Source organism: Sceloporus occidentalis, unplaced genomic scaffold (assembly GCF_023333645.1).
Source record: "Sceloporus occidentalis isolate IW3139 unplaced genomic scaffold, rSceOcc1.0.p SCAF_41, whole genome shotgun sequence".
In the NCBI taxonomy this organism is placed as follows: domain Eukaryota; kingdom Metazoa; phylum Chordata; class Lepidosauria; order Squamata; family Phrynosomatidae; genus Sceloporus; species Sceloporus occidentalis.
In genome coordinates this window covers 2746645-2766659 of record NW_028317021.1, presented here as the reverse complement: position 1 = coordinate 2766659, position 20015 = coordinate 2746645, and the positions used below count along the sequence as shown (strand labels likewise).

Sequence of the window (20015 nt, the reverse complement as noted above, 5' to 3'; positions counted from 1 at the left end):
ACCTTGCATTTTTATAAAACTGGAAGTGATCTTCCAGTTTGACCTCCAGTTTCATGAAAAGGAATGAGTTCACAGAAAATCTGGAGATGGTAGAAAATAAAACAGGGGCACTCTCCAAATCTTCCACAGATGCCCACCCTTACATTAAGATTATTATTCGCCATAAGAAATCTTGTACTTTGGCAAACCTTGAGATTCCACCAAGACTGCCAACACCTGCTCTTGTGGGTTGGTTGGTTCGTGGGTGAGTGGATGACAACATTTATGGCTGTATAAGCAATAGACTCCACAACCTGAATACTGGAAATTGGGGAGATACTCAGCTTTCACTGAGTATCTGATGAAGCAGATGCCAATCCATGAGAAATTATGGGTAGGAGCAAGTCTAATGTTTTTAAGTTACAGGAGGGTAGATTTTGTCTGAACATGAGAAGAAACTTCCTGACAGTAAGAGTGGTTTGGCAAGGGAACCAATTGCCTAGAGAGATGGTGGCATCTCCTTCTCTAGATGTCTTCAGAAAGAGGCTGGAGAGTTACGTGCTGGAGATGCTTGAGGCTAGAGTTCCTTTACTGAGGAAGGAGGTTGGACTCTATGGTCTCTGCAACTCCTTCCAATTCAATGACTCTATGGAGTTTATCACATGAAGGAAATCAGTTTATCCCGTGAATATCTGGGGAAAATCGGGTAATTACGTGTAACGATTTCACTTGACGTCATACAAACCCCGCCATTAAAGTGGTCCCAAAGAAGCATTAACGTGCATTTTTCCCTTTTGGCATGTCAGTGACAATGCATTTCCGGCATCACTTTATTTGTGCAATTGCGTGTCATAATCATTCATGCGATTACTTGCCATTTTCACTTTATTTGCAGGATGCTTGAAATGTGCTTCAATCTCTCTTCAATGCCGAAATTAGTGTGATAAACTCCTATGATTCTATGCCATAAAACTCTAGTCATCTTTAAAGTATCAGAATTCCACTGTTGTTTTTGCTGCTTCCTAAAAGCTGCATCATGGGATACTAAGACACTGCTAACCATTAAGTCTTCTTTCCCTATAGCCATCTCCTTTTTGCCCATGTCAAAAAACATATCTCCCGCTTGCTTCTTTCTATTAACAGAGAAAAAGAGAAAGTTGCCAAGACAACACTACTTCGGAAGCATCACATTTGGATTTTATTTGTTTGTGCTCTTGACTTTTCAGTTGCAGGCAGAGCTATTTTCTACCCTTTGTTCATATTTGAAATGACTCTGTTGACACCCTGCTGTACAGTTCTGTATTCTAAATGCACCATATAGATAACAGCACCTTCATGCATTTAATTTCAAGAGTCCCAGTTGATGACGAGATAATGGTGACACTACAGTGCTCATTTCTGCTCCCGAGACCCAGCTTGGGTCAAAAGCTAGGGCTCTTACCAGTGTTGATGGCATACTTCTTGTATGAGTAATTCGCGAGTCGAAAAAGAAGAATGGGATCGCATAGTGTGATAAATCACCCATCGTGCCTTGAAAGTGGCAAACTATTGTAGGCTGTTTGCTACCTACCTTAAGCTGAAATCATATCCACACTTATCTCGAAGTCCAATTGAACATCATGGGCTTACTTCTTAGTGTGCACATACAGGCTTGCATGCATTTCATTGGTCTTGCACTTCATTTCACTGGATTACTATAATCCACAGCACTATATATTTTTTTCTTATTGTATATACTCATGTATAAGACTAGAAATTTTAGTCAAAAAACTGACCCCCCAAAACCTTGATCGACTTATTCACGGGTCAAAGTAAGTACTCCACCTAAACTCATCAAAAACCGAACCTTATCCTGGTGAAAGGTGAAAACTTAATATCTTCTCGGAGCACCTAAAAGAAGCATCAACCCCCTTTACTATGTCATCCATCTTAGGGTGACCATGAACAGTTATGCCTGTCCAAACTATAAAAGAGCTTTAGCATTGTTTTCCTTTACTTCAGCTTTTACATCCTTTGCTACATGCTGCTAAGTTTTACACTCGACTTATCCACAGGTCATCTCAAAATCCATAATTTTGGCCCCAAAACCTGCCTTCAACTTATACATGAGGTTGACTTATAGTCAAATATATATGGTATCTTTGTACCTCAGTTTCCTCTTCAAGTTGGTGCACATGTCTCCTTTTCACCACATTTTCTTCTTACAACACAATGAGATAACTGAGACAAAGACAGAGCGACTGGCTCAAGGGCACCCAGTGGGTTACCTGTCACACTAGAATCTGAAATCTCCCAAATCCCAGCTTAACACGCCAACCGCAACATCACACTGGCTCTCAATTCCATGTGAGGTTGCCTCTGTAGTCTCAAAACTTACCCAAGGTTCACAATGCTGCAGTCAGATGATGCCTAGAGTCAGTAGAATACATTTCTTAACCCCTTTCTGTACCAATTTCACTGGCTTGTGTCTAGAACTAATTCAAGGTGCTTGCTTTGAGCTTTAAAAACCCAAACCCACCTGGGGAACATCATGTCTCAGGAACGGCCTCACACCGTCTTGCCCATATGAACCTGTTCAAGATCTCTGCTGAAGTGACCACTGGAAGGCTAAGTCTGCCGCCCCCTGACTTGCCTCCAGAAGGAGATCACTGCAAGCTGAAGACCACGCTGTTTTGCCTTCATCTGCCACAAAGAACAACGCTTCCAGAGTCTTACTTCCCCTTCCCTTTGAGAAAGAACACACTACATACAAAAGGGCTCCAATTCACACTATGCTATCTCCAATTAATAAATAATAAAAAATAATAACAATTTTATTTGTCTCCTGCCTCTCTATCAAAGATAATTGAGGAAGCTTACATATTAAACCTTCATACAAAATTTCAATATCTCCTTCCCTCTGTCCCCTAAAACAGAATTAAACAAAGAAATATTAAAATAATCTAAAAATAAAATAATCCAATTAAAATGGACAACAAGGGATTAGGCACAGGGCAGTTGATGGGGTAAACTTTGGGTGTAAGGCCGGGATTGCTATTTGGGGAAGGTCTTCCGGAAGAGATCTGTCTTGACAGCCTTTTTAAAGATGTCTAAGCTAGTAATGAGACGGATCTCCTCCTGCAGGCCATTCCATAGTCTGGGAGGGGTAGAAGAAAAGGCCCTCTGGGAGGTTGCAATTCATCTGGTCTTTATAGGTTGCAATAATTTCCCCCAGAGGACCTGTGTGTGGGATGGATTGTACGGGAGGAGGCGATCCCGCAAACAGGTTGGACCCAACCCTAGAGAGCCACTATCAGTGAATGTAGATAATGTTGACCCAGATTGACCAGTGGTCTCACTTAGAATAAGACAGCTTCCTGTAACAAAAGTAGAGAGCTGAACGAGGGACACTGGTGCGAGAGTTCACTGCTATTCAATATGGTCCCTATATTTATGGTTCAACTCTCAGATGAGTTGTACTGGGTCATACCATTCACCAACTACACTCACGACACTAGCCCTCCAGAGTTTCCGATGAAGGCATTTCCTTGCAGGTGCTAGGAACTGAACATGGACCCTTCTGCATGCAACACATGTGTTCTACCACTGACCCACAGCCTTCCCAAGATCCCTACATTACCAAGATCTTTGAAAATCTATCAGGCATGTGGTCTAACCATTCAGTTTACAAACACTTTCTGTGTACAGTTGGCCCTCCACGTCTGCGGTTCTGACATTTGTAGATGTTATTATTTGCAGATTTTAATAATATGTGCTCTCTAAGTATTGGTAGGTTCTCCAGCACAACTCTACTGGAAGCTGTCCATACAGTCACACTGGAGGACCTAGAGATTCATAGAGAAAGTCCTTTTCTGGGCACTTGTAGGTCCTCCAGTGTGATTCTATAGTCAACTTCTGGCAGGTGTTGACCATAGAGATTCAACTTCTACAGATTCCTAGAGAGGTATTAGTTCAGGTTTTAAATAAGTGTTTTTTATTTGTGGTTTTTCCACTTTCATGGGGGTCCTGTGCCCCTAACCACAGCAAATGTGGAGAGCCCACTGTAATTTTTTCAAAGTATACTAACACCAAACCTATACTCTTTACTCCAATTGGCAATAGTTCTCCAAGATTAAAGACACCGTTTTACAAGCCAGAAATTAGATTTATCTGCGGCTCTTGTTTAAACCTCAGCAAACTGATCAACATCTTAAAGCCTGGAACTGTTTCGACGATTTCAGCAACAACAACAAAAAAGTCACTAAAAGTAATTTCCAGAAACTGCAAGTCTTCCATTGACAGACTTCTGCGCAAAGGGAGCAGAATTGTTAAGAGGCTTAGAAACAGCAAAGGTCAGGAAGGTTCAAAATTTCTCAGAGTGCAGTTTTACATTCGCTGTCTATAGACCCCCATTTCTAGAAGAAAAGTCCCCTTTGTGGATAACGGATAATATTTCTTACCACAGCGGGTCAGCGGATCCTCTTCGATTGCTAGTAACACTGCACTTGATGATCCCAACAGCACCCCTGAAAAAGACAAGCAATAAAGTATGAAGAATGAATGTGAAGTCGAAGGCTTTCATGGCCGGCATCCATAGATTTTTGTGGGTTTTTTGGGCTATGTGGCCATGTTCTAGAAGAGTATTCCTGACGTTTCAGAGAAGATGCCAGCCACAGATGCTGGTAAAGTGTCAGGAATAAACTCTTCTAGAACATGGCCACCTAGGCCGAAAAACCCACAAATATCTATGAAGAATGAAGTTAATGAAAGAGAAATGTTAGTCTCAAAAACAATTTCAGTTATGGGGGGCTGAATCCTACATCCAAAGAATGAGCATAGGATCAGAGTACAAAGAAAACCACAGGGGGGGAAAGTACTAAGCTACTCTTCGTTTTTGCAATTCATTTAGGTTTCATATATACCTTGTAAACACAGTCTGAAGGTACATTTATACGTAGTATTTTTAAAATAATTGTGTACGTGAAACAAAGTCTGTGCACACTGAACCATTACTAAGCATAGTTGTTATTATCTCAGTTATCCATGTGGACAATGTTGGAGGATTTTGGAATTTCGGATAAGGGAGATTCAACGTGTACATCTAACATGCCGCTGCACACTTTTACTCATGACCCAATGAGAAGATGCTGCCATGAGAAGGAAGAAAAGCAGACACTTTCCCATATCACCATTGCCACCACCAGCCAATGGGTGAAAGGAGATGTCAAACCTGGCTGAATCTGCATTACAGAAATAACCCAGTTGGAACCCGCTTTAACTGCCCTGGCTCAATGCTATGGGATCCTGGGAATTGTCTTTTATTGGCCTGTTACAGACTGCCAAAATAAAGCTGCTTTGGGTCTCTTTGGAGGTATGCTACGAGTCCGGAGGTCGCGCCAAAGCCACACTCCATTCCTAAGCACCGGAGTGCAGCTTTTGGTGCAGCTTCCAGATTCTTAGGATGCATGCATCATTTAAATAGCATACCTCCAAAGAGACCCGAAGCAGCTTTATTTTGGCAGTCTGTAACAGGCCATTGTGACCCAAAGCTCTCTGACAGAGAAGGCTCAATGTCTCACAAAGCTACAGTTCCCAAAATTCCCTAGCATCGAGCCAGGGCAGTTAAAGCGGTCTCAAACTGGATGATTTCTGCAGTGTGCTTTGGACCAGATACACCTAGAGATTGAACAAGTAACCACCTATGTGCATATGATGATCTTTCTGCAACAACTATATACTGTATACTCAGAAGCCAGCTCCTGAAATGAAATGAAATGAAATATGTACATATCCAGCAGATACCTTTTTGTTTCCTTTTCACTCTGATCTTTTAACTTGTTCTACACTTTCCCGACAAGATGTTCGAGACATATCTTTATTTTGGGACTCAAAGCTTTTTTAAAAAAGAAACAGTGATGTGGATATTTTCTATCTTTTGGGTATGCATTTTGCAAATATTTTAACCTCTGCTAGTTGCAATTGGATTCATGGTAGGTCTTGATTTTTCATCCTATTTAATTGGATTATATCAATTTTTTATTGTGTTTTATTTTTATTTACATGTATTGCATGGCTATAGGGCAACCACGCATCTGGAACAAATGAAGAAATAGATCTGAGGCTAGGAGAGGAGCAATCTGTCATCCAGTCTTGCTGCCCCATTGTGCAGGAATGCATAGGAAGGCCCCCTAACCCTGCTTTCGGTTGATGTGCTGAAGCTGACAAAACTCTGGAGCCAGCCCTGTTTAACAGCATTCCTGGAAGCCGCCGAAAAATTCGGAGTATTTCATGCGCTTTGGATAATGTCAAGCATCATATACATACAGAAACCCAAACCAAAAAGGGCCTTTCTGTGGTAATAAAACACATATCTGAACCAGCCCTGACAGAAAAGGAATATCACAGGGTGAATGGTAAATTCAGAATAATAATCTAAACAAGAGAAACAAGATCTCTGGAAATGGTTTGAATACGTTTGAAACTTATAAATGTTTTCAACCCTTCCCGTACTGAAAGTGAATGACACACAGAAGAATAAAGCAGGGGGAAGCTGAGATTGTACAAATTGACTGTGCCACATCTGACATCTAAAAATGTCTTGCATGTTCAAAATATGGTATCTGCTGGGGTTTGCCCCCCCCCCCCCCCCCCCGTGGATACCACAATCCATGGATGCTCAAGCCCTATTACCTAGAATGGCCTAATAAATGGTGTCCCTTACATAAAATGGCAAAATCAAGGTTTGCTTTTTGGAATGTTTATCTCTTTTGAATATTTTCAAACCGTGGATGCTTGAATCCACGGATAAAAAAATTGTGGCTATGGACGGCTGGCGGTAAACATGTCCAAAAGTGGCACCTGAAGGACCATCAAGCAAGATGCTTTCAAGGTGGGGTGCCCTCCCCAAGCGAGTCTAACTGCTCATTTACTTATGGTAGCCCTTTGTCTTAGTTGAACAGGCACCACCGCCCAGAAGCAGGGGGGCAAAGCATGCAGGGTGACCTGATGTCCTCTTTTTCCAGAACATGTCCTACACGTCAATGTTCTGTCCAGGAGGAATTCCAAAACGTCCTCCATTTTGAGCATGACTAGGAAACCCATGGAGTAAAACCATGTTTACTATTCCCCTTCAAGGAATGCATCTATAGTTGTCCCTCCCGATTCATGGAGGATCCATTCCTGCTCCCCTGTGAATCCGGAAAAATGCCAATACTGGAATTGCCATTGGTTTCAATGGCGGCGTGCTCCTGCGCACACCATTTTGCCCTTCCCTGCTTGTCGTCCATGGACTCCAAGTCCGCAAATTGGGAGGGACAACTGTACTTAGCAGACTGTCCTCACTGCTAATAGGGGGATGGGATGGATCGTTCTAAAAGTTCCTTTTTCTTACAACCAGGTGGTAAAAAGAATATAAAAGGGAAATGTATAAATAAATTAAGCAGAAAAATTGATTATATAAGATTGTAAGATTATAAAATTTCGTAAGATGGTTATTAGTTGGAATACGAAGACAAATATAAATTAGATAAACATAGCAAAGTAAATTATCTAGTCATAGAAAATAGTGGAAATAGAATAGTAGAAAATAGAAAATGGTAAGAAAAGAGACTTGGTTAATGCAAAACAAGAAATTAGGGAGAGAGGAAGTCCATATATGAATTTGTTACAGATGAAATAAGAGTAGTTGGATTGGGAGAATATTTTTGAGCAGGGATGAGTAACTAGGTGAAGGTATGTGTAGATGAAAAGATGTTAGTAGAGGAGAAAAGGAGGAGAGGTTGGAAGGAGATACATTTTAGAAGGAGAGAGAAGGTGAGAAAGAAAGAGTAGGAAATTGGAATAAGAGTAAGAGGAACTGGAAGGTGAATGTATGTGATAAATACATAGGATATAATATTAAGTATAGGAAATTTTTAAGTAAGGATACTTAGGGGCTTATAGAGGTATAACTATGAGGTATAATGTATAATGTTTAATTATATTAAGGATGTTAGAAATATTTATTAGTGATGGTGATGGAGGACCGAGGGATGGTGATAGGTTAGAGATGATGGCCTAATTCCCACTTACATGAGATTCAGTTTCCAATCCGAATTCAATCAAATTTGTAACATGGTTCCTATTGCATTTGCTCCTATCAGATTTTCTGGGATGGAAGTGATTCAAAATAATCTGCTTGTGGTTCCCATTGACAAAAGAATCAGTTCTGTTTAAACCAGTTCCTGAGGCAGATGGTTCCCATTGACAAAAGAATTGATTCGTGTCATTTAAAACCGAGTTATGAAACCGATTCCCATTTGGTTATGGTTCCCACTTACGATAATTCGGTTTTGAGGAAAAGGAGCAGAAAAAAATCAGCATCTTTTTGATGGGTCTTAAAATGGGCAAAAATAGGCAAAAAACATGCCCCCTTTTTGAATCGCTTTCTGAATTCGAATTAAGTGGGAACCATGCCCGTTTAACCCGAATCTTGATCTGGTTTAAATTGTAGTGGGAATTAGGTCAATGATGTTGTATGATTGTTAAATAATAGACAAATAATAAATATTATTTTTTTAAAAAAGGTCTTTTTTCTCAGGAGCAGCAGCAGACAAGACTCACACCCAGAACACAGGGCACATTTGTTTCTTGGAGGGGGGAAGACAGCAAACGTGTTAAGCAACGGACTCCTTGAGGATACAATGCAAAGGGTTTGCTCCCCTCCCTTTAATTTTAGTAAAATGGACAAATGAAAGAGACAGTTTAAATGTATATTTAGTCAAGGGTTTGTTGCTAGTAAAGTACAAGTTTAAGCATTTGTCTTGCAAGAGTTTGTCTCCAAGAGTTATATTTGTGCATTGCAAGGCAACAAAACATTTTAATGATGTAGGTTCATCAGAAAAATACGGTTCATCAGAAAAGGACAGTTGAGTACATAATAAAATACAGTACATGTAATATAGCTGTAAACTGGGTGACTTTGGGCAAATCCTACTCTCTCAGTCTCAGAGGATGGTAATGACAAACTCCTTCTGAAGAAACTTGCCCCAAAAAACCCAGGATAGGGTCACCGTAAGCTAGAAACAACTTGAAGACACATGACAACAGCAACACCAAGCCATATGAAAAGAATGTCTCTTTCTATGAGTGTTTGTAGTTTTCATTTTGCAATGTCCTACATTGTTCTTGCATGTCCGACATTTTTGTGGCGCCTTGTCCCCCTTTGCGGTTATGACATGGGGCCGCCCTGACCACTACCTGGTCTTCATTCCTCTTAATGTTCACTTGTTACGGATGCATCCACATTGCAGAAATAATCCAGTTTGGCACCACCTTTTGCCATGGCTCAATGCTAGGGAATTCCGGGGATTGTAATTTGCTGTGGCACCAGAATTTATACATCCCATAGGGTTACTCTCAATTTCCTGGCCTTGGCAGGGAACAAATATCCCCCCTCCTAGCAAAAGTGCTCAGTAGCCAAAGCCAGCCAAGGTACTTTCCAAAGGGAGACAGTAAGAATAGTTACTGAAGAATACTTCTCCCCTGGCAGTAAGAAAACAACACTACTACAGGAAATAACTAACAATTTGCAATCATTTCATGACACCCTAAATCTTCTGTCTGAGTCAGCCGCCCCATCAACCTACCAGCAAGGCTGGCTCCAATATGTACAGATAAAAATATATACACACATGTATTCACAACTGTCTTTATTGTTTTGACCTACATCACAACAGAAATCAAAGGAATCTAATAACAATTATTAGAACAAAGTGTGTGTGTGTGTGCGTGCGTGCGTGCGTGCGTGCGTGTGTATGGCCCAAGACAGACCACCTGAAAATGGCAGGCAGGAGGTGTCTGTTTTAACTCCGGAGGAATGCCGCAGCAGCCAAACCGCGCAGTGTCCCTCCGGGTTCTTTTTACAGCACACGGCGCACATCACGAGTGCTCCATTGGCGCACTGGTGACATAAGGGATGTGCAGCAAGGTCTGTACGCTGCGCATCACTTATATCAAGATGGCGGCCTCCATGTGGATGGGATGCCGCCATGATGCCACCGCTGTTACTAGCTAGGATTCAGGAGCGTGTGGTTACTGCGCACTCCCAAACCCTAGTATCAGTGGCGGCACATCTCTTTCGGCCCATCTGTCTCGGGCCTATGAGAGCAATAAGAGATATAAATTGTTTGGTGTACTCTTGAGAAAATAAAAAAAAACTGGCCCAAACCATATTGCACTGTTATAACGCTATTAATATGATTTAACAACTCTGGCTACCTCCTGTGGCACTCTGAGATTTGTAGTTTGGTGAGGCCTAAGAGCTCTCTGGCCGAAAATTCAAAATGCCCCTCCTTGAACGGCAAATCCCAGGATTCCACAGGGGGAGGCCATAGCAGTTGAGGTGGAAGAATAGTGCTCAGACAGTGTAATGCGATATTGGAAAGCAGTCTAAAATGATATCTTCCACCAAGGGGCATCACCAAGAGAGTGCAGGGAGTGCATGCTGCACCAAGTGATACCCTGTTGGAAGATTTTTTGCATTCCATAGGGATTTCCTGCATGCAAACTCATGAAGAGAGGGATTTCCTGCATGCACCCTTAACTACCCCCCCCCATGAAAGTTGAGGGCTTACTGTACAGAAAAATGGCACTCTTACACACACAAAAACCACATGTAGCTGCATAAAAACTAGGTTTTTTTGTGCAAACACCCAACACTGTCACACACCAAAAAAACACAACACATGTACTATATTTGTGCACAGAATAATCTGAATCACTTCTGGCACAGAATACTCTGAATCACTTCTGGCACAGAATAACCTGAATCACTTTTGGATGTGTGCAGAAGTGATTCTGCAAGTGACTACAAAGATTGGTGGAGAATTCTACCAGGTAAAAACTGCAGAGAACTGTTCAATTTCATGGAGAAAACTAGGGAAATAATGCATACTCACTTGCAAGAATGAAACAGCTGAACATCCCTACTGTACACTGTTTGCTTACACATCAACCACTGTGGACCGTTCATCTGTATTGGAAAAGGTGACTAAGCCGATTCCTTTCCTAAGTCCATTTCAGCGTTGTACCACACAGTATTGCCATCGTGAAATGAAGCAGCAAATGACTACAAAGATCGGAGGAGCATACTTATTCAGAAAAATATGCACCATATTTTTCTGCACTATTTAGTACTTGCTTCTTCTCAAAATCAAGAAGCATGGTCTGGAAAAAAAATAATGTTCTGAGATAAGTTCTGGATACTGGGGCTAGGGTATCCCGCCATCTCCTATTTCTAACAAATAGCTCTCCGCTCTGGTGCCGCCACAAACTACAGTTCCCAAACACCATAGCATTGAGCCATGACAGTTAAAGTGCTGTCCAAATGGATTATTTCTGCAGTGCGGATGCAGCCAAAGTAGCACAGATACCTGTGTGCGGGGAACTCAAATAGGAAAGGGAGAAAGCCTTTGGGAGCACACCACCTCACCAAGCTGAGACAGCCAGCACGTGATTTTGCAGCCGAGATGAGATCAGAACTGTGGATTTACACATTTATCCACTATCCTATGCCCGAGTAGCTCCAACCAGTCTATTGTTTGGCAATTAACTGGGTTGAAAGCAATGTAATCCTCTTCCCAGAAGAACAGTTAGGGCCAGTAACTGAAGGAAGCCATTTGATGACGACGGTTTACACAGTATAATTAAATAAAAACACAGGGTGCTTTGTTTGCTTAACATCAAGAGGAGAGAAGTGGAAATTTCATCACAAATGGAAGGAACACACTGACAAGAGAAGCACATATAGGTCCGTTATCAAATAACAATGTTGTAAAATGTTGCTTGACTCCAGAGGGACACTGTGTTCTGGCCGCTGGTGCAAAATAGGATAACATTTGCGGGTTGTGTCTCACAAGATCCAAAAATCACCCTCCCATTTTTATTAATCATTCTCCTTCTTACCCGCTGAGCAATTCAACACTTCGCTAGTCCAAGTGGCAAGATCAGAGCTCTGCTCTGGTGCCACAACAAGCTACAGTTCCCAGAACTCCAGAGCAATTAAAATGGTGTCACACTGGATTATTCCTACAGTGTGGACGCAGCCTCAGACTCAGAGGGTGAGGGTCAAGATCAGGCAGATGAGGTTGTATATCGGGTAGTATGGAAATATGGGGAAATTCATATATGGCTATGATAAAGATTGAAATTCTGCTTTCCATCACTTATGATTAGTATAGAAATACCTCTATCTACAAAATATTATATGTTTAAATGAAATGTCCTGCAAATTGTAGAAAGAATGGATTTCTGTTTGTATATTATTGGTATATTATTTGGGTTTTCATTTTTGTATATATGTTTTTAATGTTAATAAAATATATATTTTTTTAAAAAAGATGAGGCAGAGTGCCAAGCTAATGGGGCAGAGGACCAAAAAGGTGTGGTAGTTTCTCAACAGCAGGACACAGAGCTAACAGCACCTACCATGGCAGAATGAAGGAAGCAAAAGATGCCATTGTATTTTATGGGACATAAGCATCCACGGATTTTGATGAGCAATACTGTAACAACTCTTCCCCTTTTTATTTTTGATTGATATATTTTGTATTATCTATGTATTTTATGATGTTTTTACTGCTGTAATCCCGCTTCAATCTGAAGGGAAAAGCAGGAAATATAAATTATTATTATTATTATCATCATCATCATCATCATCATCATCATCCATGGGGGGGGGGGGCTGGAAACATACCCCAGTGGATATCATGGGCCCATTGTAATTTTTTATCACTTGAATGTGAATAGACACTAGCCTGCGGTACAAAACACGGTCCTATCCACCTCCCCTTCATCCAGTGGCATCACCAGGGAGGTGCGTGGGTGCCATCCACACCAGGTGACCCCTCAGAAGAGGGGTGACATCCAAAGTGACAGCAACATCAGACATGGCACAAGCCAGCACTTGGAACATCTGAGATTCCTCCTCAACCATTTATTAATGCCTTGACCATTCAAGTGTTTTTATCTTGTTAACTATCCTGTTCAAATCATTTTATTGTTTCCAATCTGGAATTATTTTGATTCTATTAAATTGTATAAATTGTTTTACAGTGGAGCCACCATATCAGCAGGCTAGCCAACATGGACCTGAGCATCTGCGGATCGCCCTGCCCTATTATTGTCAATGGCAGTGCATGCACATGGCTGCATCGGCACAGCCGTGCGCATATCGTCACCCATTGGTTATAATGGGAGCTGAGCAAGCACAGGTTTTCTCATCTTCAGGGGGTCTCCAGAATCAAACCCTAGTGGAAGGGCATACTGTACTTTGCTCACCACCTAGAGATCCCACAAGAGCAAGATCTAAAAGTTTTCATAAATAAATAAAATGGTTGCAGTTATACTGCCAAAGAAACGACATTATCCCTTCACAGTTAAAATCACAATATAACTTAGATACACCCCTGAGATTATCAAATGAATTAATTGCAAGGTACTGGTTATTTGTAACTACGACTGCATCTGCACTGCAGAAGCAATGAGTTTTGGCACCGCTTCAACTGCCCTGGCTCAATACTATGAAATTCTGGGATTTGTAGTTCTCGGAGATATTTAGCCTTCTCTGTTAGAGCGCTCTGGTGCCACAACAAACTACGAACCTGAGGATTCCACAGCACTGAGATGTGGTCGTTAAATGGTGTTATTTCTGCAGTGCGGATGCAGCCTAGATAGTTTTCAGCTCTGGAAACCCTAATACCCAAGTAAGCTCCAGAACCTAAGGCTGTCATCACATGACCAAAGCACATCTGCTACTTTGTCTCACCCTTCTTGATCTGGCTCATGATCACAACTTCTTCCAGAACCTCTTCGATGACATCACCATCCCCTTGGCCCTACTGGTCCTTGTTTTTGTTGTATGGTTCCCCATAGCCTCTACAATTGCTCACTCTTAATGTAAAGCTACTTGGAAGGCTTTTCACTGAAAAAGCTGCACAAAAGTTTTCTAAATACAGAAATCAGTCTGGTCACGATCCAGATCAAGAAGGGTGAGGCAAGATAGCAGATGCCCTTTGGTGATGAAATGTCTGGCTTAGGTTGTGGAGCTTACCATTCACCATGGAAAAGCATTCTCAAAAAGTAATTAGTTACTGCATGCTCATTTAAAACTAGTAGCTTAGGCCCGTTACACACAGGCAACTAGTACATCCTGGGGACGTACTAGCTTTAGGGTAAGTGCGTGGCTTACGCACGCACTTACCCCTATTACGGATCGAGTCCGTACAAGATGGCGGCAGCCGTTCCAAGCAGCCGCCGCCATCTTGACGTAGCGGACGCTCTGCGTCTGCATGTCACACCCCAGAATTGACTCCGCGAGTGCGCGACTAGCACGTCACGGCGTCTCTTCCGGGGCCGAGGAAGGAGCACGATTTTCACACTCCTTATTTGCAGCGTCCGGGAACCGCGCGGTTTGGCTGCTGCAGTTCCCGGACGCTGAAACCGGCGGCGGCGGCAGACTGCCGCTTCTCGGCAGTCTGTAACGCGCCTTAGTTACTCATTTCAAAGATGTTACCAGCCATCACCTTATTTTGCAAAGAAGATATCACTGTGTTCTTGTTACTCTCAAAAAGTAACGTTACAGTTAACATTATTAATTGTAACGGGTGACTTCCAAGCTCCGGGTCACACTAGGTGACAGTGGTAAGAACTCAGAGACATAAGGTGCATCCACATTGTTGAAAAATGCACTTTGATACCACTTTAAGTGCTGTAGCACCATCCCACAGAATCCTAAGGTGTGTAGTTTTACAAGGTCTTTAGTATTCTATGTCAAACAGGGCTGGTGGCTCACCAAGCTACAAATCTAAAGTTTCTTTAGGACAGAGCCATGGCAGCTAATGTGGTGTCAAACTGCATTATTCCTACAGTGTAGATGCACCCATAGTTATGTTAGCCTGGAATATCAGTATGCAAAGGGATCTTGTAGCACCTTGTAGACGTTGCAGCATAAGCTTTCGTAGACTTGGTCTACTTCCTCAGATGCATGGAGTGAACTGGTGCTGAGGAAGGACCTTTATAATCAGACTGTATTATAAAGTGGTAGGAACTGTAGGTCAAAACATCTAGAAGGCTGAAGGTCCCATGCCCGACATAAATATGAGGGGCAACCCATGACAAACACCCTACTGAAGAAAGGATATTCATCTCACCCTCCTCCAAATGTTCAAGCCCTGAAGAATACTGCACTCGACCCTCCACATTTGCTGGGGTTAGGGGCACAGGACCCCTGTGAATGTGGAAAAAACGCAAATAACAAAAACACTATGTTTTTACCCGAGAGAACACTTCTCTAGGAATCTCTAAGTCCTCCAGCGCAACTCTGCAGTCAACCTCTGCCAGACGTTGACCATAGAATTGCGCTGGAGGAGCTACAAGGCCCAGTGGAGTCTTCTCTCTAGGAATCTCTGGGTCCTTCGGTGTGACCTTTGGTTAAAGCTGACCACAGAGTTGCACTGGAGGACCTGGATATTCCTACCGAGAGCATATTAATAAAATCTGTGAATAACCAAAGCCGCAAAAGTCAAAGCTGCAAACGTGAAGGGATGAATACACTTATAGAATACTCTACAGCATTATTTACTTTGGATTGACCAACTCACTGAGTACTCTTTAGCCCCGTTCGCTCGTCTCCAATTATTTTAATGGAATATTGTAATGGTTAAATGTGTTTAACTGATGTTTTAGGGCAGGGAGGGAGTAATTGGGATAATGTTGTTGTATTGTAAGCCACCTCAATTGTCTTCTGACAGAGAGGCGAGGGGGAAATGATTGCTGAAAGGATACAATCTGATTGTCTGATCCGTTTACACCTTTTAAAGGTTGCCAGCCTTTTAAAGAAGTCTCATCTGCAATTAAATCACTTGCAGTTTTCCCTCCCAGTATATGATACTCTCTGTCTACTGAAAGGGTACAAGTAAATGAAGCATATTTTCATTTCTATTTCCCCGCCTTGTTATCAGAAAAGCTGTTGTTGTTTTTTCTTTTGAAACAAGAAGGGGAAAGGAGGAGGAAAAACCCTCAGTACTACACTTCATATCTTGAGAACAGTGATTACAAGCCTTGTCTGCGAAATCACAAGACAATCCGCAAGAGGCCTGGCCTCACGGAAAGAGTTGGCATAACCTGGGAGAAGCTTGCCGCTGAATACAATTAAATCCAAGTGAGACAAAGATAGGTAATTTATTCAGAAAAAAAATAGGACACAGAAGAACTAGAACAGAAAGAATCGCCTGCTTCGAGGAAAAAAAAACGAAGAGGGAAAGGAAACGCAGAGGCACATACCCAAATCAATAGTTTAAATTACCCTAAAATTGAACATATATGTCAGAACACAACTGCTTTATGTGAGACGTTAATGAACCCTTTCATGGGCCAAGAATGTGTAACAGAAATATTTTGACTTCTACTTTCTCAGAAGCAGACACAGGTTGCATCCGCACTGCAAAAATAATCCAGTTTGATACCACTTTAATTGCCACAACTCTATGCTATGGAATTCTGGGAATGGTAGTTTGTTGGGACATCCATCACCTTATATAGTATTCCACCTTTCTCTCAGACTGGATTCAAGGCAGTTTAAAAAATACAGAAAATTATAATTAAAATGCATACAGGTAAAAACATACAAAGGTTGAGATTAAGTTGGTGCCCCAACAAACTACCATTCCTAGAATTCCATGGCATAGACCCATGGCAATTAAGGTGGTGTCAAACTAGATTATTTCTGCAGTGCAGATGCAGCCATAGAAAGAACCTAGTCATAAAGACGCTTGCCCTAAGGAAAAGCCATACCAAAGAAAATATAATGCAAACTGTAAAATAATTTTTCAGGAAAGAGCCATGAACAAGATGCTAGATTTGCACCAGCTCCTCCATGTGGATTTCTCTTCTATATCTTCTAATACAATTTAAAAGTGTGTCTCCATGCCTGAAAGTCACTTGTTCTCATATGGCGATTCCATGAACTAAATGGGGTTTTCTGAGGCAAGGAATATTCAGAACCGGGCTTTGCCAGTTCCTCCCTTTGAAATACAGTAGAGTGGTTTGGCGGTCTTCCCTCCAAGCACTCACCAGGGCTGACTCTGCTTAGCTTCCAAGATCAGATGGGATCTGGTGCCTTTGGGATATTTAGCCTCCCAATTTAAAAGTATAGGTTAATAATAAAACAGTTATAAAACTAAATGCCAGACTAACAATTAAAATGTATGTGTGTATGTGTTACGAAGATGGCACCAAATGAGCTAAAAACACAACATGGAACCCCCCAAAATGAGTTAAAAATAGCAATGCTTTAAAATGGGATAACCGCATCTTATGTCACATGGTAGAGATGGAAAAATAAATGCTACATGGTGAATGTGTGCATAAAGACACATATGGACACAGCATTTGCAACCCAAATAAGAGCTTCAAGGTATTTTAAAATGCATAAAAACATAAAGAGGAACATAAAACTTGGGTGGGGAACATGCCAAATGCCCCTTTAAATTATCTTTTAATGTAAAATAATAATAATAATAATAATAATAATAATAACAACTAGAACCTATACTCAATAGGTTAAAAAAATTCAATGCCATTTCCGCTTGTTACGCTTAGTTCCAAAATGTGACTTGTTTGTGTGTGCGCTTGTAACTAAAAAAAAAATAGCTTGTAACTCAGTAAAGTAACTACAGTACACTGCTTCTAAGCAATGGGATCTTGTATAAGATGTTTTGTGGTTATAAGATGTTATATAACTTGTTCTTTCTCTATAAACCACTCCCTTGAATGGGAGGCAGTTCCTTAACACTAATCCGCAAACCATTTCTTCTAATACAAACTAATAACTCTGACTCACCAACTAATAACTCAGATTCACCCATCAGCTTCCCTGGAATAATAAAGCCAGCAAAGGTTCAATATAGGAAAGCATGCCTTTTTCAGATAGTGTGGACCCAACCCTTTTAGGACTTCACAGGTCCTAACCACCAGTTCAAATTGTGCCCAGAAAGAGACCTAGGCCTGATTCCCACGACCTTTTAAACCAGATCGCAAATTGGTTTGAACCGATTCAAATGACCCTGGTTCCCACTTGAACCGAATTGCTGAAGTGGAGAGGGGGCCATGTGCTAAACCCATTCAACCCACATCTTTTTTTTTATGCTGGTTTTTCCACATCTTTTTGGAAAAACTGATTCAGCACAAGCGTCAACCAGATGTGGATCGGAATCGATTTAAATTTGCCCTTTGGCTGGCTGGAGCAGCTCCATTTTGAATCGATTCATTTGTGAATGTGAACCACAAGTGGGTTATTTTACAGGGGGAAAATGTGATCGGGGCAAATGTATTGTGAACCACATTTCACTGTTGAATGGATCCATCAATTCAAATTGCAGATCGATTTATTTGTAAGTGGGAATGAGGCCCAGTACTCACTGGAGCCCTTGCAAACTAGGGATATGTGTGTCTCTTTTAACCAGTCCTAGGCGGGTCATAGACTGCCCATTTGGGGCGGTCTGGACCCGCCCCTTTCCCTGGAGTATCGGGGCCTCAGTGGCTAGAACGGCAGCCGCTGAGGCCCCGATCCGCCGCTTTTCAGGCTGCGGGGAAGCGGCAAAACGCCGCTTCCCCGCAGCCTGAAAAGGGGTGTCCCTGGGACTTCAAGCCCCAAGGACACCCTGCAGCGGCGGGGAGAAGAGAATGGCCCCTTTCTCTTTTAGTCCGCTGGGCGCAGCCGTCTGAAGGCTGCGCCCAGCGGACTAAACCAGGAAGGAGCTCCAAAAGGGAGCTCCTTCCTGCTCCATGTTCAGGGCGCACTAAGTGCCCTGGCGCGGAGCAAGGACGTCACGTCCGCGCCGCCCCGTCTAGAGGCGGCGCGGCCGTGACTTCCTCACGGCGGCAGCCGTATGGAAGGGCCGCCGCCGTTTAGTGTGTGACGAGCACGCACTAGGGTTAGGGTGGTGCGGAAGCACCGCCCTTTTGTAACTGTAGTGCGTGCTCGTCACGCACTAAAGTGCCGGTCTGTAACCGGCCCTAGTCAACAGTCTAGCTGCAGCTCTTGGGGCCAGTTGACATTTCTGAGCCTTTTTTCCCTGCTACATTGCAGAAATGAAGCAGTTTGACACCACTTTAGCTTCCGCAGCTCAGTGCTATGGAATTCCAGGATTTGTAGTTTTGTGCGATCTTTAGCTTCCCCTGTCAGAAGGCCTGTTTCCTGTTGTTGTTGTTGTTGTTGTAAATACAGTTACCCAAATCTCCCATCCAGCATGGCCAATGGCCATGCAAGCTGGAGAATTCTGGGATTTATAGTCCAAAAAGTAACCTTGCAATGCTTTTACTTTCCATCCACTAGACTGCTGAAAAACCGATCACTTGCAGATCAATGTTGAAATTAGACTAAAAAGTCCACGTGACTTTAGGGCTATGGATTGCCTTTCTTTAGTTTAGGTAGCCCTCATATGATGAGCTGTAGATTCAGGCATAAATCTGGTTCAGATAGTAATAAAAATAGGAACTGCTTTATATTTAATACCCCAGGGTTATTAGATATTTGATTCTGTCCTCTATGGTACTAATACTCCAGAAGACAGTATCAAAATTCAAAATGACCTGAATAGACAAGAAAGCTGATCCAAAGCTAACAAAATGAAATTCAACACGGAGAAATGTAAGGTATTGCACTTAGGGCAGAAAAATGAAATGCACAGATATAGGATTCTGGGGGTCACCTGGCTGAATGAGAAACGTATACGTGTGAAAGGGATCTGGGAGTCCAAGTAGACCATAAGTTGAACATGAGTCAACAGTGCGATGTGGCAGCTAAAAAGGACAATGCAATTTTAGGCTGCATCAATAGAAGTATAGTGTCTAGATCAAAGGAAGTAATAGTGCCACTGTATTCTGCTCTGGTCAGGCTCCACCTGGAATACTGTGTCCAGTTCTGGGCACCACAATTTAAAAATGATGTGGAGAAACTGGAGCGTGTCCAAAGGAGGGTGACTAAAATGGTGAAGGGTCTGGAAACCATGAAGCCCTAT

The 20015-nt window shown here is 42.1% G+C and overlaps 1 protein-coding gene across 9 annotated transcripts in view; it reads right to left on the bottom strand.

Annotated features, from left to right (window-relative positions):
* Positions 1–20015, bottom strand: part of ARVCF (ARVCF delta catenin family member) — a 602431-nt gene that overhangs the window by 539532 nt on the left and 42884 nt on the right. For all 9 annotated transcript variants that reach the window (XM_089490084.1, XM_089490092.1, XM_089490085.1 and 6 more), the window contains exon 2: positions 4419–4484. The gene's annotated coding sequence lies outside the window, so the exon portion shown is untranslated. The remainder of the gene's footprint in view (positions 1–4418; positions 4485–20015) is intronic.